The sequence below is a fragment of the Cheilinus undulatus genome, linkage group 6 (assembly GCF_018320785.1).
Source record: "Cheilinus undulatus linkage group 6, ASM1832078v1, whole genome shotgun sequence".
NCBI classification, from domain to species: domain Eukaryota; kingdom Metazoa; phylum Chordata; class Actinopteri; order Labriformes; family Labridae; genus Cheilinus; species Cheilinus undulatus.
The window spans coordinates 45,839,636-45,864,929 of NC_054870.1; positions in this window are offsets into that span (position 1 = coordinate 45,839,636).

Consider the following 25,294-nt stretch of genomic DNA (forward strand, 5'->3'; position numbering starts at 1 on the left):
ACGTTTGACCTCCCGTTGCTTAGAGATAAGCACTGAGGCTGGTTTCACTGGACTGATACTGGGAGCAAAAAGGGGGAAAGTATAAGCTGTGGCTGAAAAAGAGGAGGCTCAGTATGTACATTTTCCATCATGGGGCTCTCACTCCAGACTACGAGAGATGATGAGTAGAGATGCAATGCTCAGCCCTGCCCACATCCATTGTTTTCTTCATGGGTTGAATTTAATAAAAACGAATCTCACTATGGTGTATTTACTCAACAGTAAACTTACAGTGGCCATAATGAGAGAGAAAAGCTGTTTAAAAGAGTTTGTTAAATATCAAACTGATCAACCAGATAACTGAATTTCAGTGCTAAAAATCAAAATGATAAATTGCAGTATTTAATCAAATGCATTTTTAATCACAATTGGAATTAAATTCTTTTGCATTTCAATACAAAATTTTGGGCCCATAAAGACAATGGAAACAGTTCTCATCATGTTTTGCTTTGGGAATGAAATGAGGTCAAAGATATGTGTTTTCATCTTAACTTTTAGAATTATTCTTTAAATGAGTGCTGCACTGCCACACCAGAGTGGTCCTAATTCTGTTCAGTACAATGTCTGACACTCAAATGTTAAGAGATATGCAGGAGTGCATGTACAAAATGACTTCAAACATTCCCTGATCCACATATTCCTTGCCAGGACTTCCAGTTTATTTGTTTTTTTCTGTGTCAATAATCCTGTTAAAGTTCAAAGGAAAGCTAAGAGATTTTCATTATCTCAAAATATTAGAATATTTAAGAAAAGCACAATTTGAAAAAGTTTCCTGAGCCTTCATCTCTCACTCAAGGGGAAGATTACTGACTTAACTGTGGTCCAGAGGACAATCACTGTCATCCTCCACAAGGAGGGTAAGCCACAGAAGGTCACTGCTAAAAGGAACAGAAATCTCCAGCAACACTTGTAGTTTAAGGAACAACTTTATTAGACTGACACATTTTGGCATGTAGCCTTCATCAGGGTCATGCAACACTGGCCACTGCTGAAAGGGCAGGCTGTTTTCAGAGGCTGTATCAAAGCATATTCATAGAAAGTGGAAGAGAAAAGTGTGGTGAGAAAAGGTGCACAAGCAACAGGGGTGAGCTCAGCCTTCAAAAGGATTGTCAAACAAAGCAGATTCAAGATCTTAGGGGAGCTTCACAAGGAGCTGACTGAGGCTAGTTATTGTATCACCACACACAAAAAAAAACAAACAAGGTCTTGAAATATTTTACTGTGTATACACTGAATCCAGAATATATGGAAGTATCACTTCTTGAATTAAAGAAACTTTCTCATGATATTCTCATTTTTTGAGAAGCACTGTTAGGTTGTTCCTTCACTTTGGTGACCAGCTGTTTAGATTAAAGACAGCTCAGCTAGCACATGTAATTGGAACAGCTAATGCTGTTAATGATCTCAAACATTGGAGGAGGTAGAGGACACCCAACTGCAGCTTGCAATGGTGGACCGGCCCCTGCTGCTCCTGCAATACGCCCGCTGAGGAAAGCAAGTGGTCACGGTCACCTGGGACTTCAAGTACTAACCGCTGATGCTGTCCGTACACGGCCTGCTGATGCTGATGTCTTTTATAATGTGATATATTACTGAGTTTTCACAAGTGCTACATAGCAGTATTTATGAAAGAGCTACACCAAACATTTAAACGTGCATTCTTGACTTGAAGACCTTTGGATAGGTAAGCACTGACAGGCCTGTATCCTACCCTTCTTTATTGCTGATTCTGTGGTTATAAAGGCTATCCATGTTGGTTCCAAGGCAGCAGATATCCAGTGGGGCATTAGAAATCTTTGCCCTGGGTCCCTGTGTTGTGTTATTCTGGCCCTGAACTTAAGCGTGACTCCACATGTTCCACATGTTGGAGGAAAGGTTTTAAATCCATTATACGATGCTCACATGCTGTTAGGACATGTTTTAAGCACTGGAATGATTAAAAGCAACAAGATTTAATGACTGCCAGCATTTACAGATTATGATTTCACTGCTAGAAAAAGGAGTTCTGTCTTGACATTGTAAGTGTCTTGTTCTTGATATAAATGGGAACAAAAAGTGTCTTGACATTCATGGATGTCTGAAAGCTTTACACCGGCTGTCTGCATATAAAAAGGCACCTTTATTCAAAGTTCTGCCCTCATTTTCAAACTTAATTTTCAAAGAAAGCATGCAAACCTTTATATCTCTAAACTAGAAAGGGAATCTTTGTTGTAGCCCAGAGCATGAGTGACACATATTGGAGGATATTTTTTGAATGTTTTATTGATTTATCTTGAATGAGATCCAGAGAACAAAAGATGTGGCCTGCTGTGAAGCCTGTGTGACCTCTTTTGTTTCTGTGTGCATGATTTACTGAAAACCCACCCGTGATCACAGTTTGGCAGCTTTTACTTACCATTCGGGAAATAAAACAATGAAAGTGTCAGCTATCTCTTTCTTAACCCTCTGGCTTTCATTGTTCTTCTTTTCTATTATTTTCATACAGACATAACTGACTTCAGTTGAGTAGCTGACTCACATAAAACTTTAGCCTCTCATTCTTTGGTGTTGTTTTTCGTGGAAGGGCTGTGCTGTGGTGCAGCTGTTGGTGCAGTTGTCTCCCCTCTGTGGGAAGTGTTGACCAACCCAATCAGATCTTTCTATACTCCCCAGCCTTGGGTAGCCAGGGATAGGGGAGAAGAATTTCCAGGATTTTTTTATACAGCCACATTGGAAGTTTTTTGAGCATGAACGGCCTGTTTGAGGTCATGCCACAGCATCCGAGCCGAATTTCAGTCCAGATGTTGACTAGGCCACTCCAAAACCTTCTTCTTTTCTTGAGCCATCCAGAGGTGGACTTGCCGATGTGCTTCAGATCATTGTCCTGCTGTGTTTGAGCTTTAACTGATGGCTGAACATTCTCCTTTAAGATCTTCTGGTAGAGAGCAGAATTCATGGTTCCATCAGTTATACTGGTCCAGCTCCTGAAACAGCAAAGCAGCCGCAGACCATCACGCTACCAACACCATGTTTGATTATTGGTATGATGTTCTTTTTATCAAATGCTGTTAGTTTTATTACCTCTACCAAGGAGGTTATGTGATCAGGTGGGCTTGTTCATTTGTTTGTTAGTTTGTTAGCAACATAACTCAAAAAGTCATGGATGGATTTTCAGGAAATTTTCAGGAAATTTCAGAAATGTCATAAGGAAGAACTGATTAGATTTTGGGGCAGATCTGGATGACCATCTGGATCCAGGAATTTTTTAAAGAATTCTTTACTATTGGGAGATAGGGCTGATGGCAGAGGCCTGCACTGTTACCACTTTACACCAGGAGATAGCAGACATGAGTAAATTCAATCCCAGCAGCATTTTGGGTGTGTTTCTATATAAAGTTTTGGAATTTACACACTTTGAAAGATGCATGCCCAGTCCAGGAGACAAGTCGGAGCGTAACAGAGAGAAAGACAACAAATTGTAGCGAGAATACTCACAATGCTGGGAGGAATAGAGGAATATTCACCCTCTGCGATGACTTTCAGACTTTCCGGTGAGACCATGGGTGCTTCCGCCATGACAGTCCACACGCAGCGCAGCCAATGCTTTGCCTCACCATGTCTCCACCCACCGGGCAGGGAGTAATCTGCGAATTAGATTTTGGGACTGATCCAGATCACCATCTGGATCCAGGAATGTTTTTAAAGGATTCTTCACTATTGGGAGATAGGGCTGATGGTGGAGATCTGCGCTCTCTGAGTGCTTTTCTAGTTCCAGATGTAACAGGATGCACACCTTACAAAAAGATCAATTTTTGCCTCGTCAGTCCACAGAATATTTTCTCAGCAGTCTTGGAGATCAACAAACTGTTTTTTCGGCAAATGTGAGATGAGCCTTTGTGGTCAGTGGTGGTTTTGGTCTTGGCTTCTCCCATGGATGCCACTTTTTCCCAGTTTCTTTCTCACTGTTGAACCATGAACACAGACGTTAAATGAGTCAAGCGAGGCCTGCAAGTCCTTAAATGTTGTTCTGGGTTCTTTTGTGACCTCCTGGATGGGTCACCAATGTGCTCTTGGAGTAATTATGGTAGGCCAGCCACTCCTGGGAAGGTTCACCACTGGTGTCTGGACCATACTATCCCATACCAAGACATGCCCAAGACTAGAGTGCACCCAGACCAAGACTTTTGGGGGTTGAGACTGAGACAGGACCAAACAAGGTGTCTGCAGCTATGGTTTCAAAGCACCACGATGCTAAAATCTCAAATTTGTTAAACTAACTTCTTGTCAAAAATAAATCCTTGTATGTATTAAAAAGTCCAGAATTGTTGTAAATATCTGAAAATCAGATGCTTATCTGGATTTGTCAGATAACTGAGGCCTCAAATTAGTTTTAAGAGGTACTTTTGATGAGAAATAAGATGGGCTTGTTTGTTAAGATCTGAGTTTTTGCAGGTGTCTGACACATAAGTAACTTGAATAGATTTCGAGGAAGGCAGAACATTCAGTGAGCTAAATGCAGCTGTTTTAAGTCAAATTATAACATTGATTAAACAGGAACAGTTCAACTGAAAATCACATCATATGCCCATCCTGAAGAAAATTCAATAACAAAATCCTAGCTCACCACCATGAGTAAACAAACAGAGGTGTGGTTGCTAAAGACCTGGTCTTGATGGAAAATCCTGAGTCCGGCCAGTCTGAAACTTGGGCCCCATCCACAAGGAGAAGAATTCAGGAGTATATGCAAAGGTTTTTTTGTCGTATCGGCGTTTCATCCACACAGAAACAGAGTTTTGGGAGGCCATAAATGCTACTTTTTGAAACCGGCTCCAGAGTGAACAAATCTGTAAACATTTACCGTTTCGTCTCCGTGTAGACAGCCAACCGCATCTTTCTTGAAACTATTATGTCACACATAGCGTAACCCACTTACGCCGCTTGCGCATGTCGAACCAAAACAACAATGGCGGATAATGGGGCTGTGTTCGTGCTGTAGAGGCTATTGAGGTTATAATGGCTTTTACAGCAAAATTGTATGCTCCTTTATCACCATGGCTAACAACATACACCAGATGTTCTTAAAGCAAACATGGAGAACAACCAGATGGTAACTAGGAGAAAGTTTGTGGCAGTTTTCTGTAATCTTCTTCTCCCCTTTGGTGCATTTCTGTGGCGGCATTACAGCACCACGTACAGGCCCATAGATACTACAATGTTTTCAGCCTTTTTCAGTGGTTCTGTGCTTATGCAGACATTTCCTGAAACAACCTCGTATTTGCGGAAAACTTTTTCAAAACAAAACGAAAATATAACGTTTCTGTCTCCATGTGGAAAAGGCCTAAGTGAAAATGCTCTTGATTCTGAGACAAGAACAAGACATTCAAAGCATGGTCTCCAGACTGGTCTTGAGACCAGGACCATTCTCAGGTACTACAATACCACTCAGCACTGTTCCAAGTTTTTCCCAATGGAGGATAATGGCTCTCACCATGGTTTAGATGGAGTCCCAAAGCCTTAGAACTGTCTTTCAACTCTTTCCAGACTAATAGATGTCAGTGACTTTGTTTTCATCTACTCTTGAATTTCTTTAGATGGCACCATGATGTGTTGCTCTTTGAGATCTTTTAGCACACTTCAATTCACTTTTTGTTTTAAGGAATTTCTTCCTTCAACAGGTCTGGCAGTAGTCAGACCTGAGTGTGGCCAGTGAAATTGAACTCAACTTTCCAAAAAACTGGCACTAATCACAGGTAATTCATGATTTAACAAGATGGCAATTACTTTTTCACATAAGACCAGGTAGGTTTGGGTGGCATTTATCCCTTAATAAATAAAATCATTATTTAAAAACTGCCTTTTGTATTTTCTCGGGTTACCTTGGGCTCATATATATATATTTTTTTGTGATGACCTGAAACATGTAACAGTGACAAATATGCAAAAAAATAAAAAAGAAGAAGAAATCAGGAAGGTGGAAAATACTTATTCACATGACTGTAAACCACTGTGTCCACTGTGTCGTTACTTAAGTTGAGAAGTAAAACTTCCTCTAAATTTGTTGGTATCAGCTCTTTGTTTACGGCCCTTAGACCGTGGATTTGTTCTGATATGCAGCTCCTCTCTGTGTCTCTAAGAGGCTCAAACATGTTTCATAAATGCTTCTTTCACATGAACGGTGCCTGATCCAACTGTTAGCTCAGCCAGCTCTGGGAAAGAGTCGGCAGATAGCCCTTGTACATATTCTGACAGAGATCAAAGCTTTACAGCCCCACAGCTATTCACCATGTTTGAATTTGTGTGTTTACTTGATGTATTGTGGGTATGAGCCATTCATGTCATCTTCAGATCAGTGTTTGCAGTCAAGATAATTGCATTTTGGCCCACTATACTCAATGAGTGAAAAAATTATTATCTGTGTGCCTGTCATTGATTTTAATCCATTTCACTGTGCAAAAATGTCCACTGTTGAAGGAAGCCATTGGAACTGTGAGAATCAGATATTGATGATTTTAATCAGTAAAGACTGAACTCATGCCATGCTGAAAATATCAGATAATGTGTTATTTTAAAGGCTGGTTTTACGTATTTTACGGTGAATACTAAATAATCTAATTTAAGCAAGCATGTGGTCATCTTTTATCCCGTTATCTTTTAGTCATTAAGCCCTGCAGACCTCATTTGTCAATCGTGCCAGAATAAGCCCCCCATCTTAAAGATTGGTGGTTTTGTGCAGGCAGAACATCTGCAGTTATTGATCCAGCAGACTCTAATGCCCTTCTGATCCATATCACTGTAAGGCCTTATCAGTGACATACAGGGATTTACTTTGATGCTTATAGTCTCCACTGAAGTTCCATGCATGAATGCCTGAAGGGAAACCAGAATATGCAACTTCTGTTTGGAACACATGGTTCACATCAAATGGTTTCTATACATTTGATAGCCCTCAGTGGACTTTGCTTATTGAACAGCTCTTTGTACATTACAACAATTTGATCTTAGTTTCTGTTTACTAGCCTGCAGTGATCAGGGGTTCATAATCTGCTCTGTTTGAAAGCAGTGAGCAGCCAGGCTTTGTGGATACTATGGTCCGTTCTTATCACAGACTGCAAAGAAGTGGGCTGTAATGTCAGTTTGTTTACCCCCTATTTTGGAAGCCAAGCCTCGGTTAAATAACTTTGTCTGCGGCCGCTGGAAAAGGCCATGCAGTCCTTCAGAAAGTATTCAGACCCCCTTCACTTTTTCAGTTTTGTTATATTGCAGTCTGATGCTACAGTCAGAAAAATGTTTGTATCTCCACGTGTATAAAGATGCCCTGATTTAAACCGCTTCACCATTTCTCTTTTCCTCCCCACCTGAATCAGCGCATGTTGCATAAGCAAGCAGTAAAGGGGCGCTTGATTTGTTTTCTCTGTGCTCCCATTTTACATGTAGTTGGAGGATTTAAAGTAATGCAAATATCTAGCTGATTTTTTTGCAGTAACTGTAATGTGATTACTACGTTAGACACAGTATCATGTTACACTGCTGCGTTACTGACTCTCCATCTTCTTCAGTGTACTCCTGTTCATACAAATATCCTCTCGTATCCACAGTAAACGGCACATCATCATCATTCGAGTCGAAATCGCTCATATTATGTTTGTTTTAGCTTGGTGTGGTGTTATTATCCCTGTAGAAGCCCGCAGACACACACAGCTGATCAGTGTGTGGCAGAATACAATACAATACAATACAATACAAGAACTTTATTTATCCCCGAAGGGAAATTCAAAGAAGGAGACAAAATGGTGAAAGCTGCATCATAAATTAGTGCCTGACACAGAGGGGTTTTTTAGAAGAAATGAAGTGCTTTGTACGTTTTTGACACAGCATACAGGCAAGCCAACATATTTTCTTGGCCCGTTTTTACATAAAACTCTTAAACTATGCAGATAAAACGTTCCCATTCACAGCCACTGTGCTGCAGATCTCTCTGAGCTCGTAATAACCACTGGAGCAACTTTCAATCAGGAATCCAAGGTATTTATAAGAAAACACAGACTCATTCACTCTGAGTCGTGGGAATGGAAGGCAGGTTTAGTACCTTCTTCTTTGAGTTTCTAAGCATCATGGGCTTGGTTTTGTCAGAATTCACTCACACAGAGCGTCTTGCACAATAGCTAAGACTTCAAGTAAGCAACGGAGAGCCTGACGCTATGTAGGGGATGAGCAGTAAATGACAGTGTCATCTGCATATACATGAAAACTTGCATTGGGACCATTATGACAGATTCTACTGATATATGTAAAAAACAGAAGTCCCAAGACTCAGTCCTGTGGCATGCCATTTTTAATTTCAAGATATTTAGGGCTAAATCACTCAGCCTGCATGCAATCTGTTCTAGCAAACTGTAGTGAAGGTGACTTTATTCTGTACGCTCTTACACTGAAGATCTGACATCTAACATTTTGAGTACAAGCTTACAAAATGAGATGTACGTCCTGGTCTTTCTGGAGGGAGTCATCTGCAATTCTAATCATTGCCAGTGACCTCAACCAGTAATTTTAATCTGATTTTACATCCTTAATACATTAATGTTTCTTCAAATAAAGTTTTACGATTCAAGTACATTATAAAACTTCTAAGGTCAGAGTGCCCATCCTTTTTATCCATACTGCTTCATTCATTGAATTCACAAGATGCTCTTAGATTCCATGCCAGTGCCACCCTTCCTTTCTTTCATCCTTTCTTTCTTTCTATTTTCTGCTTTGCATTTTTGTCTCCTGTCAAGGCAGAAATATTTTCATTGATTAGCTTCAGAATTTCATTTGAATGTCATTGCAGAAACCTGAAACCAGATTCTGAGATACAAAATGACATCAAAGAACCTATTTAACATTGTTTCACTCTCTTTCAGAGGAATTTTATGTGGCATGAGACTTGTGAGGACATGTCTGGCTCATACAGGAGTATTCTTTGGAGGGAGGTCAAAGGCATGAATAAATGCAGCTGCCATTTTAAAACTGAGCTGCTAGATTCACCAATATTCAGTTCATTTCTTCAAAAAGTTGAGAACATCAAGATTGTGTGCAGTGGTGCACCCCATAATTTAAAGAACACAAGATTGTTACTGCAATCATCCTGATAATAAAAGAACTGTGATGCATTTGTAAATTTTCCAGTGGAAACAGACATATAGCAGCTGCCGAGCAGACGTTTTCTTTCAGTAGTTTTCTTCCTACTAGTCAAGTGTATTGAAGACACTAAAGGAGTAGATATGCTGTGATTCTACTGAAAAATGCATCTATGGGTGCTATTCTTCAGCCAATGTTCTGCATAGACAGCTATGAAGGCATGTAACAGGTTTTTCACAGAGCAGAACTTCAGAAGAGCTGCCAGTATCAAAGTAAGTCAGGTTCAGAAATGTAACAGGAAGAATATCCTTAAAAGTGTCTGCAACACTTCTAGAAACACAATAAATACACAGTTATTTTAAGCATTGTCTGCTTTGTAATAATGTTGCATATTTTATATAACAATATAAATACCAAACATGAATAAGAAGATAACATAATACATAGTAAAAAATACAAAATAATTAAAAAATAGAAACCAAGTAAATACGCTCAACTCTTAATAACAGCAAGAGGTCTTAAGCATGGACTTAAAAAGACTAAACAGTTCTAATATTTTCAGGTAAACTGTTCCACGGTCTTGGAGCAGCCTCCACAAACGCTCTCTCTCCTCAGATTTAAGTCTGCACCTTGGAACAGAAGAGCATCTGATGTGTTGATTGCATTGCTCTGACTGGAGCATGATGTATCACTGGGCTAGCCCATGCAACGTTTTAAAAGGGACACATTTCACTTCTTTAAGAGAAGTTTATATTGGGCTCAGAGGTCTCCAAAACATGCCTGTGAAGTTTGTTGCTGAAGAAACACTCCAGTATCCAGTATCTCATTTCGACTGCTTGTACAGGAGATCTCATTCTTTCGGTCATTTCCCAGAATTCATGACCATAGGTGAGGGTTGGGACATAGATTGACCGGTAAATCGAGGGCTTTGCCTTTCGGCTCAGCTCCCTTTTCACCACAACGGTATGGTACAGCACCTGCAAAACTGCTGATGCTGCACGAATCTGCCTGTCAGTCTCATGGTCCATTCTACCCTCACTATGAACAAGACCCTGAGACATGTAAACTCCTTCACTTGGGGCAAAGACTCACTCCCCACCCAGAGGGAGCAATTCACTGTTTTCCAGCAGAGGACCATGGCCTTAGACTTGGAGGTGCTTATTCTAAAACCATCCGCTCCACACTCAGCCGTAAAACGCTCCAGAACCTGCTGGAGGTCCCCAGCCCAGGAAACCAGCAGAACCACATCATCCGCAAACAGCAGTGATGAGACTTTGAGCTCCCTTTGAACTGCGCCTTAAGATCCTGTCCATAAAGATCACAAACAGCATCGGAAACAAGGGGCAGCCCTGGCGGAGGCCAACACGCACTGGGAACGTGTCCGACTTTGTGCTGTCAGAAGACATGTGGCTGCATTTTGGACCGGCTGCAAATGACAAAGTAAAGACTGACCAATACCAATTCACACAGAATAACAACAGTCCTATGAAAAGTTTTTAACATGTGAATAATCCTGTCAAACTCAATAGAGCGGAGATAGGACTTTACCTTCTTTAGCGTATCTTTACCACTGGCAATAACACCAAGAGGGCCAAGAGTTAAAACCATCCAGGAGTTCAGACTGACCAAAGACAATGATTTCTGTTTTCTTTTAGTGTCACAACATGTACCTCCATCCAGGATTCAACATCTTCAAGACGATGTATGATGCATTCATGGTGTCTGGTGTGAAGAAAGAGAGGTAAAAAGAAACAAAGGTTGAGAATGTAAAAGTCCTCTTTGGATGCATCCTTGGGCAAGAAGACACTGGACCCAAAGATGCCCCAAAAGGGCTGCCAAAGCCATGCAGAGCAGCTCTGCCTACAAAGCGCTTTGTCCTCAGGTAGAAAATTGCTATTACAAGGGCTGTCCATAGGAGAGCTTCCAGTGAATACTTATGGAACCGCACCTTTAGGCTCTTTGGCAGTTGCTTTAAGTTTTGGCCACATGGCTTGCTGCCTTCTGTTGGAATCCAGACATAGTGCTACACATGACTGTATCACAATGAAGCTCAACTGAAACAGTTGATTTTCCTTTTCTAAAAAATTTCCATCACATAACTGTTCAAGCTCAGTAAAATGAGTCAGTGCCTACATTAGCATCAAACTATTGACTTTGTGTTTTACCTTATAAACACAGCTGTCTTTCTGATTTGTTTTTGTCTACATTTCTAGCTCTAACATATGCACAAGTGAGTCAGAACAAACTGAGCTGAAATTAAATTCATCACTGTCCTGAGCTGAAAGACGGAAGCAGTAGGCTTCCATAATCGCCACATATACTAATGTTCTCTTTTTTGTAAGGCCAATGACTCATTGGCATCACAGTCCGGAGTTCCATATAAAATATTAATGTGTCTGTGTGAGTCTTTTAAGTCTGGCCAAGTTAACACTTGCAGCACACCTAAACCCCATATCAAACAGCAGCAGCTGCAGAGAAGCCCCAAGCCACCTCAGTTTAATCCAATTTGACTGGCCATCACTGTGGGCGATGCTGGATGGAACATTATGTGAGGTGGATGGAGCTTTTTACTCTGCATTAGTGGAAAGGGATTTATCAGTCCACTTTTGACTTTGCAGTGAGGAAATAAATTGGTCAAATGCTGACATTTATGGTGTTATGTCCCTGCACATGGCCATTTGTGTGATAAAATAAATAATCTTAATACTAGCGGCAAAAAATGCATCCAAAAACACAAAAAGCTCAAGAAACCTCTCACTCTTTTTGATTATTTGTTCATTTTTCTCACTCTTTAACCTTGAAATGTCATCATCTGACTCTTTTTCAAGGGTATATGCACAAGTTGGACATCCTCCATATCTGTCACTTGGCTGCTTCACAGCCTACACACTGTTTGGAAACTGGTGAATTGTCTGAGGAGTCTGAGCTCCAGTGACAGAGAAGGTACAGAAATAAGCTTTTAGCTAATCCATGCCAAACATGTCAGACATCTGTCACTCGCGGCGCAGGCCAGCCTTCTGCTTTGCAAGCTCATTTGGCACTTGAAACTAAAGCTTTCCGAAGACAATCTTTAGATTATACTGCTACATATCATGCCTCTGTGGTTTCATGGTGCATGCACTCCATCCTGGCAACCAACATATCAGGGCGGGCTCCCTGTGGTTTAAATGTCAGAAAGATACTCATTGCAACCGACAGAATTAACTTACAGTCAGATCGGCGAGCGGGGGGTCTCCAAATGATAGGAAGCACCATCAGGGGGTAATGTAAGTCACCTGAGCTGCAGCACAGGGAAAACAAACTCAGTGTGCACAGATGCTATGACACTGCAAAAACCTCAAAGTTAAAAACAAGGATTTTTCATGATAAGAGAAAGTTAGAATCTCTGCCTTTTAGCACGTCTCTGTTTTTAATTACAATCATTGTGCCATTTTGTTGTTTTGTAGGTAAGCTACTGTAGCTGGGCAGCAGCTGTGAACTACTTACTATCTGTAGCATCTTCCTGCCTTTCCTTTCTTACAAAGTAGTTACCAAAGATGGTTGTAAACCTGAGTTGTTATTCTTTTTCAATTGATGAAAACTTCACTTTTAAAGAGCATATTCAGTATGTTGCCAAGAGGCTGAATGCTTTTTACTACAGAAGAATGTCCTGTTTCTCTTTTTATATGAAAAAAGACTACCTGTCCTTAACTATGGTGATGTTTTGCACATGAATGCCTCTGCTCAGAGTCTTCATATGTTGGACAGTGTGTATCAAATCGTGGATTTCTTACTCACTGTTATACTTTATATTCCAAAGTCAACTGGTCTTCTTTAAGTACACATCGTCTTTGTCATTGGTAAGTCTTCATTTACAGGGTCATTCTGTCAAAGATAACCTTTTCTCTCCTTTAATTTTGAAGGACCGAGTTCACAGCCTGCTTTTATTGAACTTTGTGCAGTTTGTTGCTCCCACAGTCCAAACTGAGCTGGGAAGGCTTTTAAGTTTGCAGCACCTTTTGCATGGAACAACCTGCAGACTGATTTTAAACTGCAAAACCTGGCGACTCTGAATACATTTAAATCCCTAGTGAAAACTCTTGAATCCAAATGTTTTGTATGCCAGGGTAGTAGCTGATGTTTTATCATTACTGTATTAAGAGCCTATTGTGAAAAGTTCAGTGTTCAGTGTTACAGTGTTTCTCACTGGCAAATCCATCTTGCAAAGCTCCCATCTGGCCCGGTTAGAAAGTGACAGGACCAATCAGCGTCGAGGAGCAGTACTTTCGGGCGTGGCAGAGTCATGACGTATGCAAGCAGCCAGAAGAGGCGGTGCAAATATAGCGGAAAAGATTAGCATAGATGCTGCTAAAGCACCAGTTTTATCAAAACTTGACATTTCTTGGTTTAAAACCCTTTACCTACTGAGTCTAATAATGGCAATTTGGACATATTTTGTGATTATAGCTGTAAAATAATCAGGAAATGCCCCAAGTCTGAGAGCTTTGGTCCCTTTTCCCAGGAGTACTTGAAGTTGACTTTTCAACATCTGGTTAATGATTATTGCACATTATATGGAATTGTCAGCAGTTTAAAAGAAGAAAAACAAGAAAAACGGATTGGTTTTTCATGGCTTTTATGAGAAGAAATTTTGTTATTGCTCATGAAGTTCTGATTGGACATTTGAAATGTGAACCTAGACATGTTTAGAACAATCACCAGTCTAGGACTCTGGGTGTGCAAAAGAGAACTAGATATATGCTCTTCATATATCTCAGTTCAGAAGATGCATCCTCCAATTTGCAGTCCTTCTCTATGAACCGTAGCGGCTGTTTTACCATTCTTGATGGGCTTCCCGACATTATAAATGTGTGTAATAAAACACAGACATGCACAAATGCCACTATCTAACGCTTTTGTATGTAAACAAAACACCACTTTTGCTCGCTCTCCTTTTACTCTCTTCCTTCACTCTCCTTTCTCACTCATCTTCTGCCAAAGCTGCCGTTTTTGCGGTGCTGTTCGACATTACTGATATATATATTCCACACATCATATATTGCCGAAAAGCAGATTCTCAGCTCTCTGTCAGCGTTGGAATTTTTTTAAATTGAGCAAACCTTCGAGGAGTTACGGTGTTGAAAATCCATGTAGCTGTCTCTCCAAACTTCTGGTGTATTGTTATGAATGCCCATGTTATATGGTTGCGAGTACCGTAATGAACCATATATGTGTGCATGCCCACAATTCTCAGCTTTCCAACATCGTTGGAATTTTTCAAATCCGACAAACTTTGACAGAGTTATGGTAATAATACTCCAGACATATAAAACACAGCGCTGCCGCTGGCTTCGTAGGTAAAGGGTTAAAGAAGAACAAAGAACAGCACTGAGTTTTTTTCTTTTCAAAAAACGACAGAAGTCGTGTACTGTCATGTCTATAGTCGCCATGGTTCTGCAGTTCTCTCTGGAGTTTACTCTTTGGTAGCAGCGCACCTCTGATTGGGGCCACGACATCAAGTCTTTTGTAGCTCTGATTGGCCTGTAAAGATGTGACAGACAGAACGTTCATCCAATCACCCTCCGAGTTTTTTTCAAAGGCTATGCCCTCCCAAACACTATCTATGAGAGGTTTACCAGTTCGATGTGTGAAACAAATCAATCTGGTGTGTCAGGTTATTTTGAGTGTGTTTGAGTTTTGAAACTGTGTGTTGCTGCCATTCTTGGCAAGAAATCTCTGAAAGAGATCTCTGATTCAGGCTGAAGTTTGGAAGGGATGCACCATTGTTGCCAATTTCAACACAAGCAATCTGATAAAGTATTTGAAGACACATTATGCGAAGGAGCAGGACTATTTCACAACTAAAACAAAGGAGAGAAAAAAGGACCCACTACAGCGGCAAAGATTGGAGGCAGCATTCCAACAACATGAGAAATTTCCCAAAGAGTGTAAAAGAAATGAAGATAACCAACAAAACTGACAAGTCCACTGTTTTAGATAACCAGCTTTTGTCCATTGTGGAAAATGTGAGATCCAGCCACTTAATAAAGCATTTGAAGCCACGATATACCGTAGTTTGGCAGGTCGCAAATTTATATCTGAAACTGCACTCTGAAACTCTTCAACACAGTAAGGTGGCTTTTCTACTAGGGGCCAGATCCAAGTACACTTGAGCCCAAAATCTGGTCTGTTTTGGTCAGTGTGAAGGCAAACGATCCGTGCATGGGCACCAAGCCCAGGCCCAACTACAGAACTGGTCTTGGGTGTGGTTTAAGTGGACTCTACGAATGAGATGTGAATGCAATCACGCTAGGATACAGGACTGAGAGTCGCATTGACGTCATTGTAAAAACTAAACTGCTTTCCCTGGTGCAGCTGTTCATTCACACTTTTTCCCAATGAAAGGTGGAAAATCAGGGGAGAAGGGGGAGGGGGAGGAATCAGGGCACAGTTTGAAACAATCAGGCCTAATGTAAAAGTACCTGTAGTGAATAAATTTCATGCTTGCTAAAATAGTACATGCCGTTATTTCAATACAAAGAAACAAAGAAACCTGAAGAGTCGACTGAAACAGGCATATCTCCAAACACACAGGCAGTGATCTTTAAAGGTTCTTGTTGCCCATGTAGCTGTTCACGAGCTTCTCTTTGTTCAGTCATTCATTAAAATGTCAAATTATGTTCACCGGAGGAGACAAGGAAGCATTTAGGTTTGTTTAACAACATCTCATTTGGTTGACATTTGGTAAACAGCTCACATTTTAAACTTTAGTATGTTTGCTAACATTAACCCATTTGGTGCTTCAGTTAACATTAATAATACTGACATTTCAAGCTATCTGAACTTTCTGTTTCAATGCGGCATGGCGTGGAGGCGATCAGCCTGTGGCACTGCTCAGGTGTAATGGAAGCCCAGGTTGCTTTGATAGCGGCCTTCAGGTCATCTGCATTGTTGTTGTCTCATCTTCCTCTTGACAATACCCCATAGATTCTCTATGAGGTTCAGGTCAGGCCAGTTTGCTGGCCAATCAAGCACAGTAACACCATGATCATTGAACCAGCTTTTAGTACCTTTGGCAGTGTGGGCAGGTGCCAAGTCCTGCTGGAAAATGAAATCAGCATCTCCATGAAGCTTGTCAGCAGAAGGAAGCATAAAGGTCTCTAAAATGTCCTGGTAGATGGCTGCGTTGACTGTGGACTTCAGAAAACACAGTGGACCAACACCAGCAGATGCCATGGCAGCCCAAATCATCACTGACTGTGGAAACTTCACACTGGACTACAAGCAACGTGGATTCTGTGCCTCTCCACTCTTCCTCCAGACTCTGGGACATTGATTTCCAAATGACACGCAAAATGTACTTTCATCTGAAAAGAGGACTTTGGACCACTGAGCAACAGTCCAGTTCTTTTTCTCCACAGCCCAGGTAAGACGCTTCTGACGTTGTCTCTGGTTCAGGAGTGGCTTGACACGAGGAATGTCACATTTGTAGCCCATGTCTAGGATTGGTCTGTGCGTAGTGGCACTTGATGTGCTGACTCCAGTCCCAGTCCACTACTTGTGAAGCTCCCCCAAATTCTTGGATGGATTTTGCTTGACAATCCTCTCAAGGCTGCGGTTCTCCCTTATGCTGGTGCACCTTTTCCTACCACACTTTTTCCTTCCATTCAACTTTCTATGAATATGCTTGGATACAGCACTCTGTGAACAACCAGCTTCTTTAGCAATGGCCTTTTGTGGCTTACCCTCCTTGTGGAGGGTGTCAATGACTGTCTTCTGGAAATCTGTCAAGTCTGCAGTCTTCCCCATGATTGTGTAGCCTACTGACCCAGACTGAGAGACCTTTTAAAGGCTCAGGAAACCGTTGCAGGTGTTTGAATTAGCTGATTAGGGTGTGACACCATGACTTTCCAATATTAAACTTTTTCACAATATTCTAATTTTCTGAGACAATGAATTTTGGGTTTTCATTATCTGTAAGCCATAATCTTCAACATTTCAAGAAATAAAGGCTTGAAATATTTCACTCTATTTGCAATGAGTCCATATAATATATGGGTTTCACTTTCGGAAATGAGTGACGAAAAATATAGAACTTTTTCATGATATTCTAATTTTTTGAGATGTACCTGGATATTCACTGAGTGAATTATTTTCACATCCCCTCCTTCTGCTCTCTGCTGCTCTCCCTCATGACAGATGGTGAGAGAGATCTACTCCAGGGTCAGAACAGGTACCATGTACAGTACAGTAGCAGTCATCACAATTCACTCAAGTGCCATAAAGAAGTGAATTTTACACCATCTCAGTCTGAAGAACACAAGTTTCCTTCCTGTGACAGCCTATATTATTAGATGTACTTGACACAGTAGCCTTATCACAGTTGCCTTCTATGTGAGGTTAATGACGTGGCTGCATCACAGGAGTCTCTATTCTCAGCCAAATAAAGGCTTTAAATTAGTCCAAATAGCAAAAATAAGTAGAGAACAGAGGAAGGTTAGAAGTGTATTATAACTAGTTATGTGTATAACGTTCCCACTTCATCCTGAGTGGACGTCTGAGCTCCAGAGGAACAAAAAAAAATCCAATAAAGGTATGCAGAGAGCTGGTAAATCAGCTTTAAAAAGCACCAGGGAGTGAAACTAGTGGAATATGCTGATAGGAAGCAGCTCGCAGGGATTATGTAATGTTTTGTGGACGCTCCATTTGACAGTAACGTGTTAAGGCAGCCCTGATAGGTTTTTAACTTTACATTAAGCTCCCACATTAAATTAAGCAAATTGTATTGCTTTAAATTGTGAAATAGAAACATAATGTTATGCCTAAATGGGGAGGTTTAAAGGCAGGGAGACTCTGTGTGTTGAGGAAATTGAAAACTGAAAAGCTTTGGCACCCTCTGCTGTTAAAGTGATCTCCAGATGGCAGCTATTTACACAGAGCTGCTGTAGTGGTGCAGGCATGGCAGAGGGCAGGAGGAACGCTCTAACAGCCTGGCATTAAAGATGCATGAGAATACAGCCTTTTGGTGCGATTTGAGGACACCATAACGGTCTAATTAACCCACCTTTTGGGTGCTTTTGTTGGTTTTATTTTATGGGGACTTGATTAATGTTTGACTCATTTGAAGGGCCATCTCTTATTTATCACAAAGATCTGCAATTCTCTAATGCAGTTTGAATGTTACTTCTCTTTCCGTGCTGTGTTTTTCCCCAGGTGATGATTCCCAAAGGTGCACCAGACTAATTGTTGCAGTTGGTTGTTTCATATTCCAAACACAGGATATTTCTCCCGCTCCCAGGTGTACTGCACATGTGCTTGCCTGTTATTTGCCAGGGTGGTGCACTGCCAGCACCGAATACAGTGCGCTCTGGTTATCCAGGGGTGAACAAAGACAAACATTAATTGGTGGCGCTGGATTCTCTGCTCCGTTCCTGCTGTGAGCCCGCACCACGCTCCGGTGTGGCGACCCCATCATCCCAAATCTCCTCTGACAGGGCCAGCAGCACCGAGCTCCTGGTTATCATTTATCATCCCAGCAGATTGGCTCATGTTACACACGGCAGACTGATGGGTCATCCTCATGCTGGGGACCTGGCTGGAGTAAAGCCGTGGCGAGTTGTCTGCATGATTGGAGAGCTGAAGAATGGAGAGGAAGGCTTGTCATTAAAGAGAGAGAAAGAGAGAGGGGGGGAGTTCTAATTCATCTCGCCAGTCATCGCTGCACAGTCTAAGTGTTTCAGACAACTCCAATATCGTATTAGCACACCTGCGCAGGCCCCAAGAGAGAAGAAGAGGGCTTTTTAGTGGTGTTCCTCACCAGCTCCCTCTGAGATGTACACCAGAGATTACCCCATTAATATACCCCACTACTCACTGGGGGTGCCTACTCTCCAATGCGCATCTGTAGGATACCACAGGTGGCCTCTTCTCCGCACAGGGAGGTACAGTGATTGTTTTTCCAGGCCTCATCAGCTCAGTAGAGAATGTTAGGTGAGCTCTAATGACTACACTCGTCCTGATAACCAAACAAACAGTGGATTTAACCAGCATGACGTCACTGTTGGTTTCTAGACGGCCGTTCTAGAGACTCGTGTTGAGCATTTTTCCCATTACTATGTTGGTTTCCTGGCTCAGGAAGTGACCATATTTGGATAAGAGGGCAGAGCTGGAGAGAAGGGTTGGCAAGCATTATCAAAGCTGTACAGCCTGTGCCCGTGGCTAATTCATTAGCTGCTGTATGAGCTGGTTAAGCATCGTATGTCCCACAAATACACACATAAATCATCAAGTGACAAACACTGACAAGCCAACATGTCAAATCTAATTTATTTATAAAGCACACCTGAAAACAACTAATACTGACTCAAGTGTTTTGAAAAAAAAATAGACGTAAAATATCGAGCAAGGACAAAGAGCACCACACAATAATGCGCAAATACAAAATAAAATGAAATATTTAAGTAAAAACACAAAAATGAGACCTATGATAAAACCATAGACCGTTAATAGTGGAGCAACCCTGAGTGACTTCAACCATTTGGCTGCTGAAGAGAGCTTAATCCATGGCAGCTGCCATATTGAAAATTCATTCTCATTAACTTTATATTACCTTAATAAAACAAAAACTAGGAGAGCTGAGGCTAGTTCTAAATCTCACAAACAGCTACGTACAGTCATGAGCCATGTCCCCAGTCATGCATAAATCAAGAAACATATTTAACCTCAAAAGACCCTGCATGCACATATGATGACATTACATTTTGGCATTCCTAAAACATAGTAAGCATATCTGCATTGAAATTTGTCAAATAATGTCTGGAATTTCTGTTGAAGTTCAAGTAATTTGCTGGAAATATTGGGAGAATTTACTGTATGATTAGATTAGATTGGATTAGTTTAGATTAGATTAGACTTGATACTTTACTGGTACTGAAGAAGATTTATGTTTCAGCTGTTCTATTACACACAGTAAGGGAAGGAAACAAAGGACACGGAAAGACAAGGGAAGGAAATAAAGGATATTTAAAACAGCTCAGGTGTCAAGATGTGCAAAAGGTATCAGTATTTTGGCAAAAAAAAAGAAAATTAAGTAGGAAGTTCAGGAGTATAAAATTAGAAATAAATAAAATTACATACATATGTAGAAGAAATAAGTAACATTATGAGCTGAATATTAACCAAAGAAGGCAGGAATGTTTGTGCTGAGATAGTGAACAGTGTAGAATAGCAAAAACTCTCATAAGTAAATAGATATCTAAGAAGAGTATATTACAATTAATTACTGGAGCAATATAAGGTCAATGAAAGAGTACCATGAGGGAGTTGTGAAATGTGAGTGAGAAAAAAACAGACTAAACAAAATAGATAAAGCAGCTATTACTGGAGCACAGTGGAATAAATAAAGTGTAGAAAATAAGAAGTGCAGATGAAAATACTGATGTACAGTAAAAGTTCTAAACATGCATGGTGTTATTATTATTATTATTATTATTATTATTATTATTATTGTTATTATTATATTAAAGTATATACATACTGTGGTGAATTTGCCTGGAAATCAAGACTTTCATGGACATGTAGCGGATATGTTTGTGAATTTATTTATTTATTTATTTATTTATTTATTTGATAATTGGGGAAATTGCTTTCATTAATTAATTCTTATTTGTTTATTTTTTGGGGGCATTTTCATTAGAATTTTGGAAACTTATTTTTAATTCTTTGGAATTTAGGGGTTAGGGATGTCCTTTGACATTTTCAAGAGACAGATGAGACAGATAGAATGAATGGTGACCAAAGAGCCCAGAACAGCTTCTAAAGAGATTAGAGGTGAACTCCAAGGTCAAGGTACATCAGTGTCAGATGTAGCTGTTCCAGCCAAAGTGGACTTAATGGAAGATGACCGAAGAAGAGTCCACTGTTGATAACAAACCATAAAAAAGCCGGACTAGAATTTGCCAAACTGCATATTCGAAAAGTGACAAAGCCTCTGGGAGAATGTCCTTTGGACAGACGAGACAAAAGTGGAGCTTTTTGGCAAATCACGTCAGCTCTATGTTCACAAAAATGAAGCGTACAAAGAACGTCTGAACATCCGTGCAAGGAGCTGAAATATGCAGTCTGAATAACACACCCTTCAAACCTGAGACAGTTGGAGCAGTTTGCTTACAAGGAGTCAGCCAAAATACCTGTGGACAGGTGCAGAGGTCTCACTGAGGGTGACAGATATCGCTTGATTGCAAGGCCAGGGTAAGTAAGGGTACCATCATTTTTGTCCTGGACAGTTTCATTAGTTTGTTTTTTAAAAATGATTCAAAAGCAATGTCTGATTTTCATTAGTGGGAATTCAGTAATTTTTTTATTCATCATTACTTTTGTCAGTTTCCTTCTGCAGTAAAAGTGATTGCTCACTGTCACCACCTAGTGGTAAGGAGATGTAACATCTTTCACAGACTTTCTCTCTGTCCACTCCATGACCAGCATTACAGGTGATTTAAGTAAATACATGTAACAAAATAAGACCTTGATGGAAAACACATTTAACAAAGTAAAAGCTTTCATTAATCCAATTCAACACCAATGTTAAAAAAGAATTAGAAAAGAACTGATGCTAATAATTTACGTTTAACAGATTAATGGGCAGGCACCAAATTCTGCTTATCAGTTATATCAGTGTCTGACCATTATTCCTTGGAACCAATGTGTTATATAATACTGAAATTTCTATCACAATTAAAAAAGAACTGACTTATTGAAGGGTCTCCTGGTACAATTTACATAACAAGATATATGCAAATATGTGCAAAGAGTTTTCATTGGAAAAAAGCCAAACAGCACCATGACAACAAGCTCTGCCAGGAGTTAACATGTATTGACTGAATTTGTGATCAGTCAGCCACTTGTGACTGAAAGCAACCATGCTCATCACTATGCAAAGCTTTAAGTCCTAATATAAGTTATGAGTAAAGTGAAATATGACCCCTCATAAGTCATACATAATTAAGCAATAGAGACCATAGCCATTTTATGACCGAGGCTGTAAACATTTTTAATTCTACTATAAAGTCCTCCATTTTCATATGGCTCCTTATAAGGACCGACTCGCATTTTGTGTCAGTCTCAAGTGGCCATTTTAGAAACTTCTGTGTAGTCCTTCAGTGTTTGCCAAAATTTCTGCCCTGGAAGTTGTCGTTTCTGATACTAACAGAATTAAAAAGCTTTGATATGCCTGTTAGTGAACAAACTGGTTCATAAAGCCAGAGTCTTATTTGTGAATGATGGGCTGCAGTTCTGGTTTGAGATATTTTGTTATTTGATGGACAGAGCACATCACTCCATCACAGACACCAGGGTTGTCTCTGTCTCTTTTTTTAATGCCAGGGGTGTCCAAGATGGCCTGGCTGCAGACCGCAGCTCTCAGATACCCCCTCTTGCAGAGTGTGAGATGCTGTCTCTGGATAAAAATGAATTACTTCTGGTTAGAGCAAGGGTAAGTGTTACAGTAAAGGTTAGGGTTAAGATACCAAAAGCTAAAAACTTTCAAGACCTTACTACAAAACAATACATAAAGCCAAGTACACGGTCTGTTTACAGAAAAAAAACTCATCCTACATGAAAACACTTCAACACAGCTAATGTAGCTAAAGCTAAAGCTAATAAAGCTAAACTTTCTACTTACGCTATGCAGGTTGTGTAGCAATGTAGCCTATGTAGCTAATTTAGCTTAAGCCAACAAAACTGTGTTAGCTACATAAGCTACACAGGTTGCGTTACTATGAAGCTAATGTAGCTAATTAAGCTACATAGGTAACAAAGCTGTGTTAGCAAATGTTGCTAAAGTTAAATCTAAGGCTAATATAGTTATGTTAGCTTATGCTACTTTTGCTCAAGCTAGACCTGTTGCTTAAGTAGTGGCACAAACGGCTCACTTTAGCTTTATTAGCTCTAGCTAAAGCTAATATAGCTCTATTGGCTACAAACATTGTGACTCAAATTGCATATTTCTATTCCAAATACCAAAAACTGAGAAAAGTGTGCGGTGCGGACAGAGAAGTAGAATCAAATGCAGTATACTACTGGCATATTCAAAACTGTCCAAGAACTGATTGTGGAACGACGGACTCTTCTTCACCTAAATGAATGCTGTACCAGTGATGTAACAGATGTTCTACTGTAGGCGTGCTAGTGTGTAGGCAGGCTATCTAGCTAACATATGACAGAAGCACATTTCAGTCAAGCATAAGGCATTTAAGGCAAGGTAAGTTTTATTGAAGTGAATAATGTTAACATAAAATAACAGTAACATGAATTCAATAGTGAGTGAAAATAGATTATAAACAGCGAATCCCAGGGCTGTTTGGCATCTGCTGTTATAAAACAAGTAGAAGAAGAAAACAGAGGCGATTAAACTATCCTCACTTATTTTTAGTGCAAAATGGCAATACACAATTTGAGCCAATACTAACCCACTGTGATTAAATGCTCTGTACTGCAGTAAAGTATATTGTCATACAGTATAAGTTGAGACACATTAGTAGCAACATTAAATATGTAGCTAGCATAGTTATGCTAGCTTTAGCTAAGCTTATTTCTGAAACGGTTTTGCACATAATTTATTTCTGGATTTGACCTCTGACCTTTTTCTGTTTTATTTATAAATGTTGCTCAGTGTGTAATATTTGTGTTTTTTTCATGAATCTAACTGCCAGATGTTGTTTGAGAATAAACAGGGTATGTACAGAAAATATGACATTAAATTAAATTTTTCCAGAACTTTTTTAAAGACCCTTTTCATGCATTTAAAGACTATCACATCATCAGTTTAAAACCATCATTTTTAACAACACAGCTGCATACTGTAGGGGTGACCTGGAATAGTTGGCAATTCGACGATTCAATTCGGAGGAGTCTGATTCAACTATGAACCTCATAGTCGAATCAGACTCCACCCACTGTCCTGCAGTGCTGGGGTTGTTTATCACCTCAGACTGCAAGCACATGGCTAATTATGTATGCACGATGAAGTCAAAGCAAAGCTATTTCTCTGCCCATGCTCAGTATTGCTGGGGACTCTGCAGGGAAAGTGGGAAAGTTTGACCAGAGCTTTCTCGTAAAGCAGAATTTTAATCTAAGTGAGGTTTTCCTGGTTAACCAAAGGCATAATATCATCAGCGGTGTGGAGGGATTTTGTGTTATCGCTAATGAAGAGGCTGAAACGAAGGGAACTATAGCTGAGCTTCGCAACACCGATGCAGCAGCAGAGAGAAAGAGGCCTACGCCGGCTAATTAGCATAAGTAGTCTTGGATAAGCCGTTAATGAGAGGGGGACTGGACTGACTGGACTATCTGCTGTGGAGCTTTTGTCGGGACTAGTCCAAATAAACCAGGATGGTCGGATTTACAGCTTTAGCACAGGTTACAGCTCTCATCATGAGGACTGATATTAGCAACTGACAGTAAGACTAATTTTTCATTTGAAATGTAGAGTTCTAACACAGTGTCCAGTTAAGAGAGTACTTTTATGTGTTTGGATGCTTCGTTGTTGTCAGTGGAGGATAGTATTTGGCTGTTGTAAGCTGCAAAGTTTTGGTAGCAGCCAATGTGCTAACAGGCCAAAGGTGCTGATGTGAAGCTAACTGTTGTTGTTTATGTGTTTAATGTAGGCGTATATTGTGTAACTGACTGCGTGTGTAAGGAAAAGCGCGCAGATTCTATTTTGATACTTTAAAACACTTACACAAAAAAGTAAGAGAGAGATTTATGCGTTTTGCTGCTGTTAATGCAGCAAAATAATGTTAAAGTAAATGCCCGGTAGTTGTTCTAAATGTCTGGAATTCTTGAGGACTGCCGGTCATTTTGACCGGGTACAAAAAAGTCTAGCGGAAATGCTGTTCGACTATTAGTCAGCTAAAGGCAAAATCTGACAAATCAGATTCGACTATGAAAAACCTTAGTCGTTGACACCCCTAGCATACTGTATAGGTTTTGTGCTGATAGAAAGACAGGAATATCACAGCAAAGAACATAAAATGCAGGTAGTAATTTCTACTGTGGTGTAAATTAGGATTCTTGGAGATTAGACTATGAAATAAAAAACTGATAACATGAGGTAGCTGAATGGAAGTTCTCATTTCTTACTTTAGCAGCCTAAAAGTAGTTATTCCACAATCTAGGTATACTG